The following is a 16606-nucleotide window of genomic DNA, read 5'->3' as shown; positions in this document are numbered from 1 at the left end:
CTGACAGTTTTAGGCCATCTGCTTTCAGAAATATCGTATCAGTTATTCCAGCGGAATTGAGACAAAATTTTCGTTTAAATAAAGAGTACATATATTATCCTTAACAACATATGTATTTCGTAAAGATCAAATTTGATAACATAGAGAAAGAAACTGATTAAAATAAACTATATCGACAACCCGAAACATCAATAATTTTCTAGATTATGCTAGAGAAAACAAAATTGACGACAACAATAACAATCACAGTAGGTGATGTTTATATTAGAATGTAGTTTTGCAAAAACTAATGCTTTGATGCAAACTTTAATTTGATTTCACTGTACATAGAGATAGAAAGCTACCTTTTTACTGGTAAGATAATTATTCCTTTTCTAGAATTCATGCAAAAATAGGTTTGAGTCACATAGAACTTATTTAATTAATTATAGACATAATGGTTAATTAGCAACATTTCCGTTCATTGAGACTAATAAAGTTCATCCTTGAAATGAATTATATTTACTGTTTTCTTTAGTTAACATTGCCAATATTTTGAAGGATAAAATCTAAAAAGTGCTATTTCTAGTACTATAATTAGTTTGATGTTATTTGACAGTAATTAATATTAAGTGTCATTCAAAAACATTATTATTAGTTTCATATAATTTGAAGAAATGCCTAAAATAAGTAAACTTTTTTACACGGTAACTTATTTGCTAATTACAGTTTTGTGTGCACATCTTCGAGTCACAACTTTTGTGGTTGATGATTAATAGTGATATTACTCAAATCTGGATAGATCTTAGCAGATGATTGGCGTTTTGAAACTGAATATTGATAATAAAAACGTCAAATGTTTTAGGCATTTAGGCATATGTCTAATTTTCCCAAAGACAGAATTAGTTTTATTATTTATACTTTTTTAGTCCTGTTTTTATCAATGAAGAACTACTCATTCCTTGCATTTCTAGGCTTTTATAAGAAGAACTTCAACAAGTCGTCAGTAAAAAATCTATTGATAACTTTCTCTTTAAACACTATTTTTCTGATTATTAATCTCATTAAATTTCATTTGACCCATAAGGTAGTTTGTATAAACATTAAACAGCAGTATTTTCAATACTAATAGTTTTATTGTTGAATTCATGAGTCGATCAAAGCTAGACCACCACTAAAAATTTGGAAGTACTGGACGGTTGTTTCGTCCTAGTATTGAATTTTTCAGCAGTGCGCATTCACGATCCTGCACACCAACGCCTAACCTCATAACCATTAAGCCGGCATCCAACGCTGTTAATGCCTAACATCTATCGATCGATGACCTTGCGCAACCATTCATCCACTGTCTGAGGTGGATAACTGTCTAAGAAATGACACGGATTGTACTCCACTGTTCACAGCTTCTTACTAGATCTCCATGAAATCGATGTTAAAGCTAGTTACTAGTGAGCACATGATTATTACCAGTGTGGGGTTTTGAATGCACGATCCAATCCAAGCTATACCACCATTCAAAACTTGGAAGCATTCACCCTAGTATGTGACAGTGCGCATCCACACCCATTATTAGGAAAAAACGGCCATTCAGTGTTTCTAGGCTTTTAACAGTGGCCTAGCTTAGATCGACTAATGAATTCAACTATTAAAATTACTACAATCTCCACAAATTCCCATCCTGACAAAACTTTCTTCACTGAGTTCTATTTATAATTCCACATTGATAAAATCGATTTCTTTCGTTATTTCAACTGTGCCTGTTGTTTTCAACCTTGATGTTTCTCATCAGCTCACAATGAACGAAAAACCCATCTACAATAAAATTAATACTTCAGTTTATTTAAGGGATATTAATTAGTGATTACATGCGCGCAAAATGTTTTTTTGTCAGTTTATGCTTGATAATATCATTCATCGTTTAAGAAAATAAAAAAAAGTACTTGTTGAAGCCCCTATGCTTTTAAAGTGTAGCACTGAACTTGTATTTAGTAAATCTAAACTAATGGATCTGCAAAACGTTTCCCACTGTATATAACTTGTGGCTAACTCTAACTGTAATTTTTTTATTTACCTATCTGTTTGATCAGATTTACAATTTTTTCCAGTTATCATCCTCTAGATTAACCATATTGATTGGCTAAGGGTATCTATAGAGAAGTACTTCTATATATTCAGGTTACGCTTTTCAAAACAACGTTATGAATAAATATTCATTTCAACCAGAATGTTATTAATTTTAGTCCATGACAATCAGATTGAGAAAGGACATGGCAAACGGGAAGATTTGGTTATTAAAAGTAGGCAACTCAAGATATTCATTTGAAGGAACATATATTATAACTCAAGAAGCTTTTAATGTGCTAATCCTATTATTGGTGTTTTTGACATATTGACTATAAGATTGTTTTAGTTAATTCTGATTTGTGACTTGTAAAAATAATGTTATTTGAGATAAACCGTGGCATGTTGAATTTTCAAGTCTGAATTCAAATTCGTTGTGAATTTCTGTTGACATAGTACTCAAAATTTACATACTAAAGTATGCTTCATACATAAAAGAGTGATTGAAATTCTGTAATTATTGATTAGGGATGTTGTAGAATGCGATTTTAATATGGATATCTATCTTAAATGATTTCTTTGTACTTTTCAGACAATTATATTTCTGTGACAAACTGAAGTAAACCTTTGAACATTTACCAAGGTAACTTCATACGTCAGCTCATAATTTTGTCAGAAGAGTAGTTTACAGGTCTGACGCATAGTAACATACCTTTGTTAAGGTAATAATTTACTAATTAATAGCCGCTATGACTCTATAATAAAGTATTTTCAAAACAGATCATACTACGTATTTTGGAGATGAAATATTCTTACCAAACAAATAAGATACCTGTTTTTTTAAACAACAGTTTGTATTTTGATAATGAGTTATAATTTACCTTTAGCCAAAGCATTGTATATTGAAAAATAGCAAAATCTTTAATGATTCCTGGTAAACGTTATGTATAAGATTTCATGTTTTATAACTTCTATGGTTCAAGTAAAGTATACAGGGTACATCATCTAATTGACTGATAAATTGCCCATAAGAAAAACAAGACCGCGAGAGTTTCAGTATAATTGATATACAAGTAAACAAAGTTACTAAAAATTATCCCATTGGTTTTCCGAATGGTGTGACCATGAGTAATTTAAGACCAAATACCATTTTGGTAAGTTGGTTTTACTGTGATTACGAAATTTGATATAAATGATTTCAAAACAATTTTCTAATCACCGGAAAGAAAATCAAATATTACACAATGTATTTAATCAACGTAAATATATTTACACTAGAACTTACTCATTCGTGAACCAATCGTTCTTCAAATCAATGAATAAATGTAAACTTTTGCTATGAATACTAAGTTATGCACTGAGTTCACAATTACCTGACGATCACCTTGTATACGAAATAACGTGACAGGTGCAATTCAGTTTTCTGACGATATGAATGGTGAACTTTCTAATGTTAGGAAAATAAAATAATCGCCCAAAAAATAGACCTGAAAATAGAAAAACATCTTAAATGAGTAATAAGTGATTTATTTTCATAATGTAGTGCAAACGTAACCAACATATTGGATACGCTTGAGTGAATAAATATATTTACCATTATCGACTATAAATTTGCCAAAGTCTTTACCTCAATTCAAGTTTATCTCAATAAATCAGATGAAAAGAGATGACTATCCGATAAAAATGAGTAAATATACAGTCGTTTCGTGTTCAAACTGCTAAATATTGACTCATCACTGGGTTAAACTACAATAGATCATTAGTGTAACTACATTTCTCAGTATGGATTAAAGCAATTCATAAACCAAGCATTTTGAAAGTTTTACACGGAGATTAAGTTTGACGGGGCTGAAAGTTGTTTAATCTTTGATGTATTACCTGCCACTTATATATTTGTTGGAAACGTCTTGTTTTTATATCTTCCAATAAATACACCCTGAAATCAACTCTAAATATAAAATACTGTACTATTATGACAATACAATTTACAGCTTAGATTAATGAATTTTGAAGAAACTGTACATATCAGGGATTTATTCATATTCTTTGTTTTTAGATAATAACCGTGGTCAGGACACATGAATATCGCTATAGTTTTAATAAGAAAACTATCACAAAGTGATAATTAAATTCCTAAGCCAAGATATCCCCTAAAGCCCGGTCCAGCTATAGATGTTGATAATCTTTTGGAATAGTCGATTGGTTCTTGTGAATAAGATTTTAGTTACTTATGATATGCACATATCTGTGATAGAATAAATGGTTTTAGTGAAAAACCGTGTACCGATGAAACCCGAGGGATAGATTATCATGATTTGCTACTTCTGAGTAGGTAAGGTGTTACTTAGCTCATTGTTTTAGCAAGTAGATATTTCATACAAACCTGAAATATACCAGTCGACTCAACCTATGCATTGTCTCCCATACGCGAGAACATAAACGTCATGAGTGAGAAGGTAAGATGCTCTTCACACCCCTATTTTAAATCTGCCCTTAATGAGAAGCAAGATGAACTCCCAGCTTTTTACGTTATAAAATGCGCGTTACATGTGTATCTGCAATACACTCTTCCAGGACCAATGCAATCTGTGGCATACATTTAGGCGTAGATATTAATATTTGGGAAGATAGTATGTTCTCTAATCCCATATTTTTATACATGCTGTTCCGCTTGTGCTTTAGTAAACTATGAAAATTATACATCAAACACTTAATCTGAACATCTTCCTTAAGTTGTCATATCATTCTTTCAATCTCGTTGTCACTCCGATTGCTTTCTGTTTCCCTCCTTCTTCTCTTTATCTCAATCTTTTATTGATGAGCATTATACTTCCTGTTCCTACTACATATTACTTATAACTGTCCACATAAGAGGCACACATCAAACAAGCACATATTGCATGCAAACATGGAACAGACAGATTTAACCAGCTCATTTAATCCATAGTATACAAATCGACATGGATGGGTTCGTGTATCTGGATCGAGTAGAAAACCGATTAATACTAAACTATGTTTGGGTAGTAGATAAAGCTAATCTCCATCGACCGCTCATATTCATTTATAGGACACAATTTCGCTATTTCTCGCACACCATCAAGGTATGGGTCCGATTTCGCTCGGGTAAGCCAAGGTTTGTTGACTAATGTAGTTAGTAATATCCCACGAAATGTAAATTATAAATACTTGAATATCAAATAATGATCGGGTGACAGTAAATGTGAGTTGAGATTTGCTGTGATCGAGTGTAATTGTGTGAGTACATCAACCGAAACCTTTAGTATTTAACAATATTTTTAGCTGAAATATGGTATAAAATTTTTACGTAATGGAATCTTAGGAGTCTTGTTAGATGTCTATGAAGTTAAGAACTTGATTTTAAAACACAGTTATGTGTATTTTAATATGATTGGAATATTTCAGCGATTAACTTGATTTTAGCCAACTGTAAAATTTATCAACCAAAATTAATGGGGTCATATTGGTAATCGGACTTGTGGGATTGATAACCGCTAGAGATCAGGTGCACAGTGAATAAGAACCATTTCAGAGTCAATAACAACATTATAACCACAAAAATCAATTTGCCTATATCCACTTTACTACTTGTTATACTGTATTCTAGAGTTGATTCTTGATATAATTAAGGTGTGAATTCGGCACTGAATAACACTGCTCTTGAGTACAAACAATCAGTCAATAGTCAGTGAGGTGTACTTAGTATACATCACTTTAAAAAATTATTCACTAGTCCACATTATTAGAGACAATCACAAAACAAAAGTTAGTTCATGATGCTCTTAACAAAACAACAAGCATAATGTTTATTATCTTATTTGTGTTTTGCCACACCACTGAAATCAAAATTGTGTTAGTAAAATCAACATCAAGTTCATAAATAATCTATGAACGATATTACAATTGTGACAGAAAATTTTTTAAAAATTTAACTGACGGTCTAACTAAAGAGCTTTCTGCAGTAGATATTTTGTTCGTGTTTTGCTCTTTTACTCGTAAATACCTTTTATCTCTTATAAAAACTTGATTGAAATAAAGAATATTGTTTTCAAATTCTCATCTTAGCGAAAATGAAAAAAACAAAACATCGTTTTAAATATAATCGAGTTATTGTAGTTATAGTTTTTTTAAATCATATATCTTAAGAAGAATTATTAAATTAGGTATATAGTTTACTAAGAAATACTTGATAGTTTCTTCAAAATAAGTAGACTAAGTAGTATTAATCTTTTGTTGTGCATGTTTTTGCTAAGTGCATATGTTAGCTAACTATATGAATTAATTTCAAAATATGTTTAGTAATATAACTAGCTATCATCTAAATGTACACCTCAAGGGACTAAAATAATTCCTACTGTAACAAATGAAAACTCTAGTGAGGCAAAGTAACTTACTATTTCATGAAAAACTACATAGTGGCTTGGTGAAATATGAAAACCATGTATTCAATACTTTATTTGAACATCTTCCATCAGTTGTCCTTTACATGCTTCACGATTCTTCCACTTCTGTTGTTACTACAACTGTTCCCCGTTACTCTACCTGTTCTCTTTAATTCAGTATCTAGCTGATAGCCAATCCACTTGCGATTGGTGTTACATACTACTTATATCTGTCAGTATAAGTGGCAAACATCAATCTATGAAGCCGTCAACGGATGGGAAAAGATATATAATATACATAAACATCTTGGTTGGGATTCATGAAATTATCACAATCTTTAATTAAAGTCTTTCTATAATGTAACTCCAAACTGATCTCACTAGTGCAAGTGCATTCAGTGCTCATCTTTGCATAAAACTTGAATTTTTTTATCACTTTTTGCACTAGAATTTTTTACGTAACATGTCTTTTTAGTCTTTAGTAACAGGGATATCGTTATTTCATTACTTTGATTCCTTTTTAGTGTATTGTTATAATGTGTGGCGATTTAAGTCAGTTCATACTGGTGTTCATGTTTGACAAACCGAGTATCATATATTGCAGTTAAAATGAATATATATATTTCTAAACTGTCAATCGTTCATTTATCATAGTGAATAATTAGGTGACTTGATAAACCACTGAAAGAAAATCATTAAAAATTACAGGTTACGCGTACGTTAGACATCCATAGATGATCCTGCAGTGTTATCGTAAACGTTATATCACTAGTGACCTAATTTTCCTTGAGACAAATCTTTAGTTCATAAACAAGAAATCTAACAAATTTCAACATGCGGATGTGACAACAGTGAATTGGTATGTAGAAATCCTGTTCAAGATATTTCTATATCGTTTAACCCAGTGAAAACCTCAGAAAGTTAATTCATTATGCAAAGCACAACAGATGGATATGACCGTAGATTTGAATTATTGTGTTGAGGATTTTACGGTTATTTAATGACATTTTATGTGTAAAAAGTACTGACAGCGATATGTCTCAGGAGTGATCTGAGTTATTTTATTAAAAACAACCGTTTTGGGGCGTGTAAAAACTGTTAAAAAATTAACGATTGTGATCCTCAATTTGGTAATCCTTGTTATACAATGATTTTTTACGATAAACTATGTTTTGCGTCATCGGTATTCTATTTAATGTACTTCAGTATCATGTAAGATTTAAGGAAGTAGAACAAACAGACGTGTATTTACTCACAAGTCGTAAAAATGCAATCATGAGAGATTCTGAAACCGGTCACTTATCTCTAACATATTTTAGTTCTATTTAATTGTGCATATATCGCTATGGATTCTAGTATGTTATGGTGAAATTAAAATGTCATTATTTACTGAGCGTCGACAAACATGTTCTTAGCCTACTGACTGCCAAATATGTTATTTTTATTCCTGTCATCGATTTCTACCCTGGTCTCACCGTGAGTGCTTGTCTGTAATTGTACTGAATATAATATCACTTAGCGTGTACTCTGGTTCTCTATTCTGGGTCATGAATTCTGATTCTGATATGACGTGACTAGCCCCATTATCGTATTGACTCATTATTATAGGATAATAATATTTTAAACGATTCGTTATGTCAAGTTTGTTAACCTTTGGTATTCTGCCTTTTCAAAAACGTCTGATACCAAAACACACTTGACATTGGTCGATGTTAAAGTTGGAAAACATCAGGCAAAGTGAAAATAATTATTAAATATTGACATATCCATTACAACTATATATTGCAGAAGCACTTTATTTAGGTACATGTATAAACTTCCGGTAATAAATCAAAGAAGGCCTATGAATTATGATTTTAATACATGAAGATTAAGTTATGCTGCAGAACAAAGAATAGTAATTAAAACAGGTTTTCTCAAACTTATGCGGTCAGTTGAACGAATTAGTCAGTCATACGGAGCATTAAATCTGGTATATATGTAGGTCAGTTAAGGTTACCACACCACGTCAAATCAAGATGAAATTATCGAGAAAAACGCCAAATCAGAGAATGTAGTAACGCTCTTTTAAAATACTATATTCTAACCATGTGCATGTTGAACTGTTGTCTCCACAATTTTGTGGTGTATATCAAAGTTATTTCATGCACTCAGTTTAATGATACACTGTATCAACGATACTCATGGATGAAATATTTGAACTAATATATTCGTAAGTCAAAAACGTTCAAACCTATCGTTTTCTAACTATGTGAGTCTTATGTCGTCAAAGTTTTTTATACCAGGTTACCTAGAAAACATAACGTTGGAATCAAACTAAAGTGTGACATTGTTTTGGTGGGATCATAGCTAGTATAATCCAACGGAGAAATACTACCGGTCTTCGAATTACCTCACTGATATAGAAATAAAACTAAATGATGAACTTCAGATAATATTCAAGCACTAATCAGTTAAACAAGATGTTTTTGAGTACAGTGAGTGTATGGTCCAGCAATTAATACACAATTAGGAAGTGGTAAAGTAAAAATAATTTTGTAGCGGGGAAACAAATATATAAGGTCTGTGAATTGTCGTTCATTGTGAAACAATAAGTTCAACTAGTATACCGTAGGTCGCGGTGCAAAATGCGCAAAACTTATCAGTTGATAAGATTACTGCAAGTATTGTTGCTTCTGTCTTAAATGTCTAGTTTGTATAAGAGCGTAATGGCTACCAAGAATGACAATCTTTTCTATGTAGTGAAATCCTTTTGGAATGTCTTGTTTCAATTTGTGTGAAAGAGTCCACCTTAGTGAATGATTTGTACGCATGACATAAAAAGATGAAACATATCATCATTAAGCACCAGAACTGAGCTGCCAGTTGTATATTGGGAAAAAGGCTACTTACCAAAATTTGTGATTTTGTGAATTCAGTGTAAAAGCAGATATTAGAACCATTTGAGTCCATAAGAATGTAAGTCCTATTGAGCAATTGATGATTCCAATTTTTTACTTTAGGTATTGCTGACACAACTGTTCCATCACACTTGCGTGATGTTTCGAAGAGACACATGGTCAAATACTTAAAATGCCTAAAATACATTCGTCTTTATAAGGTGCGTTACACAGTACATTGATGCCCATTATGCCTTCGTTTATGTAGTTCAATAGAAATCTTATTCTATACAGAAAAAGATATAGTTCTTTAAACACAAAGGGAAGTTTTACACCCGTGGCCGGATTTCTTTAGTCATTAACGCTTATATCTGGAGAGCTACCGAATAAACTGATTCTGCAGCTTGTGATATTAGTCACTACCATAGATACTTTGATTGATGCTAACTCATGCTTTGATTAACGTTACTAACGACCCAAAATGTTCTATGATAACTACACTTTGCTATTCGCAAATTGGAACAGGTGATGGGCTTCCAACTGTTTATTTTTCGTGTACCGATATGGAGTTTCTCATGTATTTTCATTGCAGAATTTATTCCACAGTGCATAACATTCTCGTGTGGTGAGTAGATTGTGTCGGAAATGATATGACATCATATGTTCAGGAAACTGGGGTTGGTTTCAAGCCCAGTTAATTCGGGAAGTTAGAAAGATCAAGTATAGTAGATAAGATAACTTTTTAGCATAAAACAGTCGTTATTAAATTCAAATATCCTGGGATATTCATTACACCCTCGATATTCTAAAACTTTATGAATTAATGGCTGAGCGTATCAAGAGAACCAAATTTCTTTTTTAAAGGTACTCTCTAAAACAAAAATTTAATATTGTGAACAAACAAAGATAAAGGAACGTGATCATTCACACTTGGGATATATCAAGAGCTACGAATGAACCAGTCTTCATCAATGGAAACAATAGATCAGGTAACCTGCTTTTGTCTTGGCAGCAGATAGTCTAGATATCGTTTTACTTGTTCATATGTTTCCATGTCAAACACCTGTTTAAGATTTCCTTTCAGAGCCACTTAAGTAGCATTCACTAACCGCAAACCATGATTGGAATTGTGTAAATAAGAAAGATACTAAGACATATTCTATATCTGAAAAGTGGAGTGAGTGACCGATTTCAAGTTTATGCATTTGTATATGTTTAATCTGCTTAGTCTCAAACTCAAATAAAAGAGACATAAATATAATTCTACATAACTTGAGCGTTTTAATTTTTGAACTAAAATGGGTGCAACCCTGTTGAGTTAAATGACGTCATTTTGAATAACTTGTAGTTTTAGGAACAACATATACTAGAAATTATCAGTTTTGTATTAACCAAGCTCGACTTCGAACCTATGGTAGTACCCAAATGACAACGACCTCACCGGTTATGCTTACATTTTTCCCTTGAAATGCTGCAGACTACGGTTAAAACTTGCACAAAAATGACTGAAACATTTAGTTTGGCATCGTCAATTGACATTATAAACCAACATAAACGGTTTTCTCGATCCATAATTTAATAAAACTAGTATATTTTGTTTTCAAAAGTTGGAATAAAAGTATGGTTTAAGCGTTTTTATTCCTGTTTTCATGGGAATGCATCGCTCGTTCAGATCATCATAATAAGAACAAACCCTGAAAGTCGAATAGTACAAGAAATGTTTTCAAACAAACTAACTATTCCAGCTATTAAGCAAAACTTTATGAAAAAACGGAGTCCTTCCTGTTTACAGTGAAATAAACTTTAAATACAATGCTAACCTTTATGAATGAGTGTAAACTTGTTGGAAAGTATGAAAACGCGCCACACATTTCATCATTTGAGAGCGCAGTTAAAGATCAGTCTTCAGTAATAAGGAGAGTATGTTGGTGAACACATGTTAATCCTGATAGATTGCCTTCGTGTGAAGGCCCATCTTCTCACTGAAAATATTCACTGCTGGGGCTGATTCGGGTAAGGCATTCCGGTTTGTGAACCATCTTGCCATGACCTCGGAGATCATTAGTGCTGGAGGGAGCAAAAAAAATCAGACATATCAACCCCCAAATCACAATTAAGGATATGAAATGGCAGTACAAGGTGACCCCCCGTCCTGCGATACGACAAGGGGATCAAACTCTATAGGTCGAGGCTGATGATCCAATTCTTTATATGAGGCTATTTCTATGTCATGAGGAAGATCGTTCATTATCCTATGTCATCCGAATAATTGTAAAAGCCACTATTTCACAGTAACTTGCTGAACATATATTACTGTTTTGTATTCTGTAATATGGATGGATGAGGTGGCAATAAGTCCAAACGGACTTTGATATCCTTTAAAACATATTTCAGTAGCTGTATGCTCCGCTACAACAGAAAAAGCATTAAATGACTTAACAGTATCATTCACTTTTGCTTCTAATTCACTAAGTTTTTATGTTTTGAGATCAAACGTTTTAAATGTTAGATAAGCTGTCTTCTAAAATATCTCCATGTCCTCCGAACACGGTGGTTATTAGTGGTCTGGTTCATGATTCAACTACCTATGTTGATGAAGATTCAAAAAGTTTGCAGTGAACTCGCCATTTACTCTAGCATCCGGCGTCTAACGTTGACATTAGTCATTCAAATATCTTGTAATGGTTGGCGCTGTATCAAACCCACACATGTAATTTTAGCTTCTGGACAGACCAGTTTTTCTCCACTTCCGTAAAGTCACATTTTGACCTTATCGCATACTCACTTATTAACCCTGACTTTTTTATATGATTGTGTCTGTGTTAACTGCTTACCCTACTCGCCACGCGTCGGTAACTTATTTTTAGTCTGACTATAAATATTGAGTAACGTTTGGTTGAATGAAATTGATTCAATCACCTTCTCCACTGATCATCATTTTGTTTCATCTCGCTACTCCCTCTTCACTTCCTTCGCCTCGTTCCCCCGATCGTCTGTCCAGATCAGTTATTATACGAAACATACGTATTTGATTTGATTTCATTCCGTTATTCATCAACGCGATAAAATTAATGATTGTATACGATGATTGGAGGCATGTATATTTCGATAACATTCGCCACCAAACGATTTCATTGGCGTCGAAAAAGAGGGCCGTTAAATTTCAGCAAATATGAGGAGCCTCTTGAAGAAGTTCATGACCAGATGCCAGTAGGTTTTGAATGTCCTCCAGCTTTGAAATCCACAGGCTTCAAGAAAAACCTCGAACTGATTTCCAGTGTTTTCATTAATTAGTTGGGAATGGAGATTTTGAATAAGCCATAGTGGATGCAAACAAGCGACGATAGGATGTGATTATCAAATCTTATTGGTATTTTATCAAATAATGACATAACTGAGGTACTTAACATCATGATCATCCAACAGACCAACTTTGACGTTTGAATCTCTGCGTACTATCAGTAAATTACGAAGGCTTAGTAATATCGTTTAGTCGGAATCTGTAAAAAGGTTGATCCACTTAAAATTTGTGATGAGCCTATAATATGGTCGCTTTACACTTAATTACGGTGAGAATATTGGTTTTGCGATCCTACGAATAGTTGGCTATTATCACTCCTTGATTCGATTTTATCTTCATTGACTAGAATTTAGGGGTGTTATGTCATGCTTTGATATTTTACGTATCATCAGTGGGGCCACTATGCGAAATTCCTGTAGTCACTTTTCATTGAAGGATTCCTTACCATCCAATAGTTCTTTTCAAGACGATTTTCAAGGTACGTCAAAAGAATGCGGTATTTGTTCAGAGATAAAGTATGAGTGCACGAGACTACGAAAAAGAGGTGGGGGTTTAGTAGATAATACGAGGGCTGCTTCTGAGGTGTGCATATCTAGAGAACTGCTACTGTGTTGTGTGATAATCATGTCGACATAAGGGTCACATAACTTCAGTCAGGAACAGAAGGTCTGGCAGCAGAAGTTTGAAAAGATCGAGGAGGGAAGAATTAGAACAGAAAGCAATACAGGATCAATGAAGTGTGAGACAGTTGATGAACATTTTGCAAATGAAGTGTCGGTGTTTTTTATTCTATCAGGTAACTCTGTAACTTATGATAAATATAATCGGTTGTTCTCACCTATGTTTTCTTTCACTAATCTACTACTGTTGTAACTAAATCCTTTATCTAGGTAAACACGATTCTGAGAGCAGTTAAGATAATTGACAGGTTTTGATGTGATACGAATGCTTTTACCAGTTCAGATTTCAGTCTTTATTGGTGGAGATAGCAAGTAGGTTTGCTTATGCCCATTTTTACGGCTTGTTTTCCAATAGAGATACAGCTTCTTCATGAAAGTGTTCATTGATAGGCCTGATGCCATTTGTTCCGGTAATGAACTCCTCAGTCTCTGAGCACTCGATGAGCAAAACGTAACCTCAGTCCGTGTTTGTAAGATCGCGGTTTTGAAACCTTGAAATGACCAGTTATAAGAGGAGCAAAAAGATAGGACATGTTAATTCATGTTAACCTCACTGTTACTTATTTCCCTTCAGATTTTGACATCATCCCCAAAGAATAATTAACGAAAAGGAGAAATCATTAGTGAACAAAAATGATGGATAACCACTTTTAACCAGCTCTAATTTAGGTTGTTTACCATTTGCAATCATCCTCTATCTCCGGCCAGAGTCATCTTCTCAACAGTTAAATGAATACTAATAACTCCAGTGTCGATTTTTACTAAAGATTTATATATCGGTGAACATATGAAAAACTCTGTGTCAATCTGATTTGTACAATATTTTCTTGTTTAGAACTGGCTGTCTACAGTTATGTTTTAACAACTCGTGGTGGAAATTCTACAGTAAAGTTCATAACATCAATCTTTAGGACTCAGTCGGTAAATTCTTTACAGTGAAGTCCCGTGAGACCATCAAACATAATAGTAATTGATAATAGCTGAAGCTATATTGAACTATTAATTTGAGATGATGTTCTGGTGAATTGACAGTCAAACAGAGTATTAGTTCAACAAGAACTGTGAGAGTTCACAGGTTATTTGGCATCACGAGGACTATTTAAATGATAAGACGATGATCAAACGATTTATTAGCACATTGATTTATGCGAGTTGACGTATTAGCCGCCCTTCATACCATGTTGTTCTGCAACTTATAAATTCATTATATAGTCGTGCTGTGTAGATAATGTCTGTAGCATTCGTATTTGTGATTCACGAGACAGACGTTTTACGGTTTAAAAGCTGAAAGTTGTAGAGACATGCTTGTCTATTTAGTAAAGTATCAAAGTGTTAATATTTCGCTTCGCAACAGTGAACCACAAAATCTGTTTTCTCAGGTCTGTGATCAGTAATAACGTGCTTTGTTTTCTATAAGACTAATAAATGTGATGTATTGCATTTGACTCATTATGATGTAACTCCGATTTTACGTCGAAGTCACATCACATTCCACACAGATTGGCCATGTCGCGGCAACCAGGAGATTATTTCATAAGAACCGTTATTCACTAATATGAGTTAGGTTAATGATTTTGTTCGAGGACTGACGACATAATATTCATATGATTTAATTAGAATCAGATCTAGACCCACTAAAGTGGTGAGCCCGTGATTCGAACACGCGATCTTCTGATCTGTAGTCAGAATAGGGGCCACCAAAGCGGTGGGCCCGTTGACGACACCATGCAGTCAAATTGATGTCAAAATGATGAGCTTCACTAAAGGATAGTGTGTGTTCAGCAAAACTAATAAAATCAGCACCACTGTTTGAGACTTACAGGAGTTTATTTTGGGGATTTATTTATCTGTACAGGTACTATCATTGACACCGACGAACTAGAATTACAAAATAATCTCGACAACTTTGTTCAGAAATAGGTGTTGATAAATGAACTCAGTCAATACTCTACTTATTAATCAATACATTAAAAGTAATCAATGAACATTTGATGAGACACAACTAGGACATGAATGTGTTCATACGCAACTATTTGAGAACAACGTTAAAATAGGTCTCCAGAGGTAGCAAATGTTTGTCCCGTTACATATTGCATTCATTCGGCCAGTTAATGTGCTTGTGTTCTTTAAGGTATTGAAATGGCAGATAATGAAGTTGCAATAATATTTTTTTTACCAAGGAGTAGTTAACTTCAACAAAATGACAAGATGGTTTAAAATCCACTATCCATGAATGAACTAGGTTTTACATATAAGATGGCTCAATATTAGAACTAATGGAATGTGCTATTAGAGAACAATTTCAAGAAGCTTTTAACTTATGGAAAAACATACCGTAAGGAGTAACATAGATCAACTGTGCTACCATCTTTAGTGCTGAAAAATGGTTAAGTTCGTAATGAGAAAGTCTTACTGAACGTCACTCTTGAAACCAAAGAACTGGGTAATGATATGTCGGCGCGGGTGCGACATCAAATGGTGCATTTACGAGAAAATATAAAACGGTAAGACGTTTTTTATTGTTGCTCGATTGCTCTCATTAGATTTGTAGCCGTAAACAAACCCCAAAATCAATAGTTCTGTAAGTCTCCAACATTTGATGCTGGTCGCATTAGTTTTAATAGACTCAACTGGCTGGAGACACTCGGTCATGCATTCGCACCAAATATATTCGAACTCCTTCAATCCTGTCTTCTGATTTGACTGCGTTGGCATTCTTCGATTGTAAAGGTGTTACGAGTTAGGGCGTTGTCAAACTCAGAATACTTGTAGCATCTCCAAATTGTTATTTGGCTTTTGAGATCTTAAGAATAGCAGAGATACATATACCATCCCTATGTGCCGTTGTTACTCCTGAAGCACACATTCTCCTAAGGAATGTTGTGTGCGAATTGATTCAGACTCACTTTGTCTTGTAGGGCCAGTGAAATGTCACTGAGCCCTAGCCAAATCATCTGGCAGTTGGATCACTGAATGTCGAACAGATCGTCGCTCCCTGCCAAGGTCATGTACAACAAACGCGCATTGGTTAAATATATGCCATGGACTGGCCCATGCGGCAGTGGTCTTACTTTCGCTTGTATCTACCTTAACTAATATATTTCTGTAATAACGTCCTCTGTGTTGTACAGTCTTCAAAGCATCTATAGTACCTTGTTACGTCAATGGGGGTAGTCCACGTAAGGTGCTGACCATGAGGTGTGACTTCGATGTTAGCTAGTTTGTCACACCATTCACGTCTAACTCGAGTAGGCCTGCAATCACTTTCGACATAGATCGTCTACGTTGGTGATCTACAGTCTACAT

This window comes from Schistosoma haematobium, chromosome ZW, assembly GCF_000699445.3.
Source record: "Schistosoma haematobium chromosome ZW, whole genome shotgun sequence".
Lineage (NCBI taxonomy): Eukaryota > Metazoa > Platyhelminthes > Trematoda > Strigeidida > Schistosomatidae > Schistosoma > Schistosoma haematobium.
Note: the sequence above shows the minus strand (reverse complement) of the source record.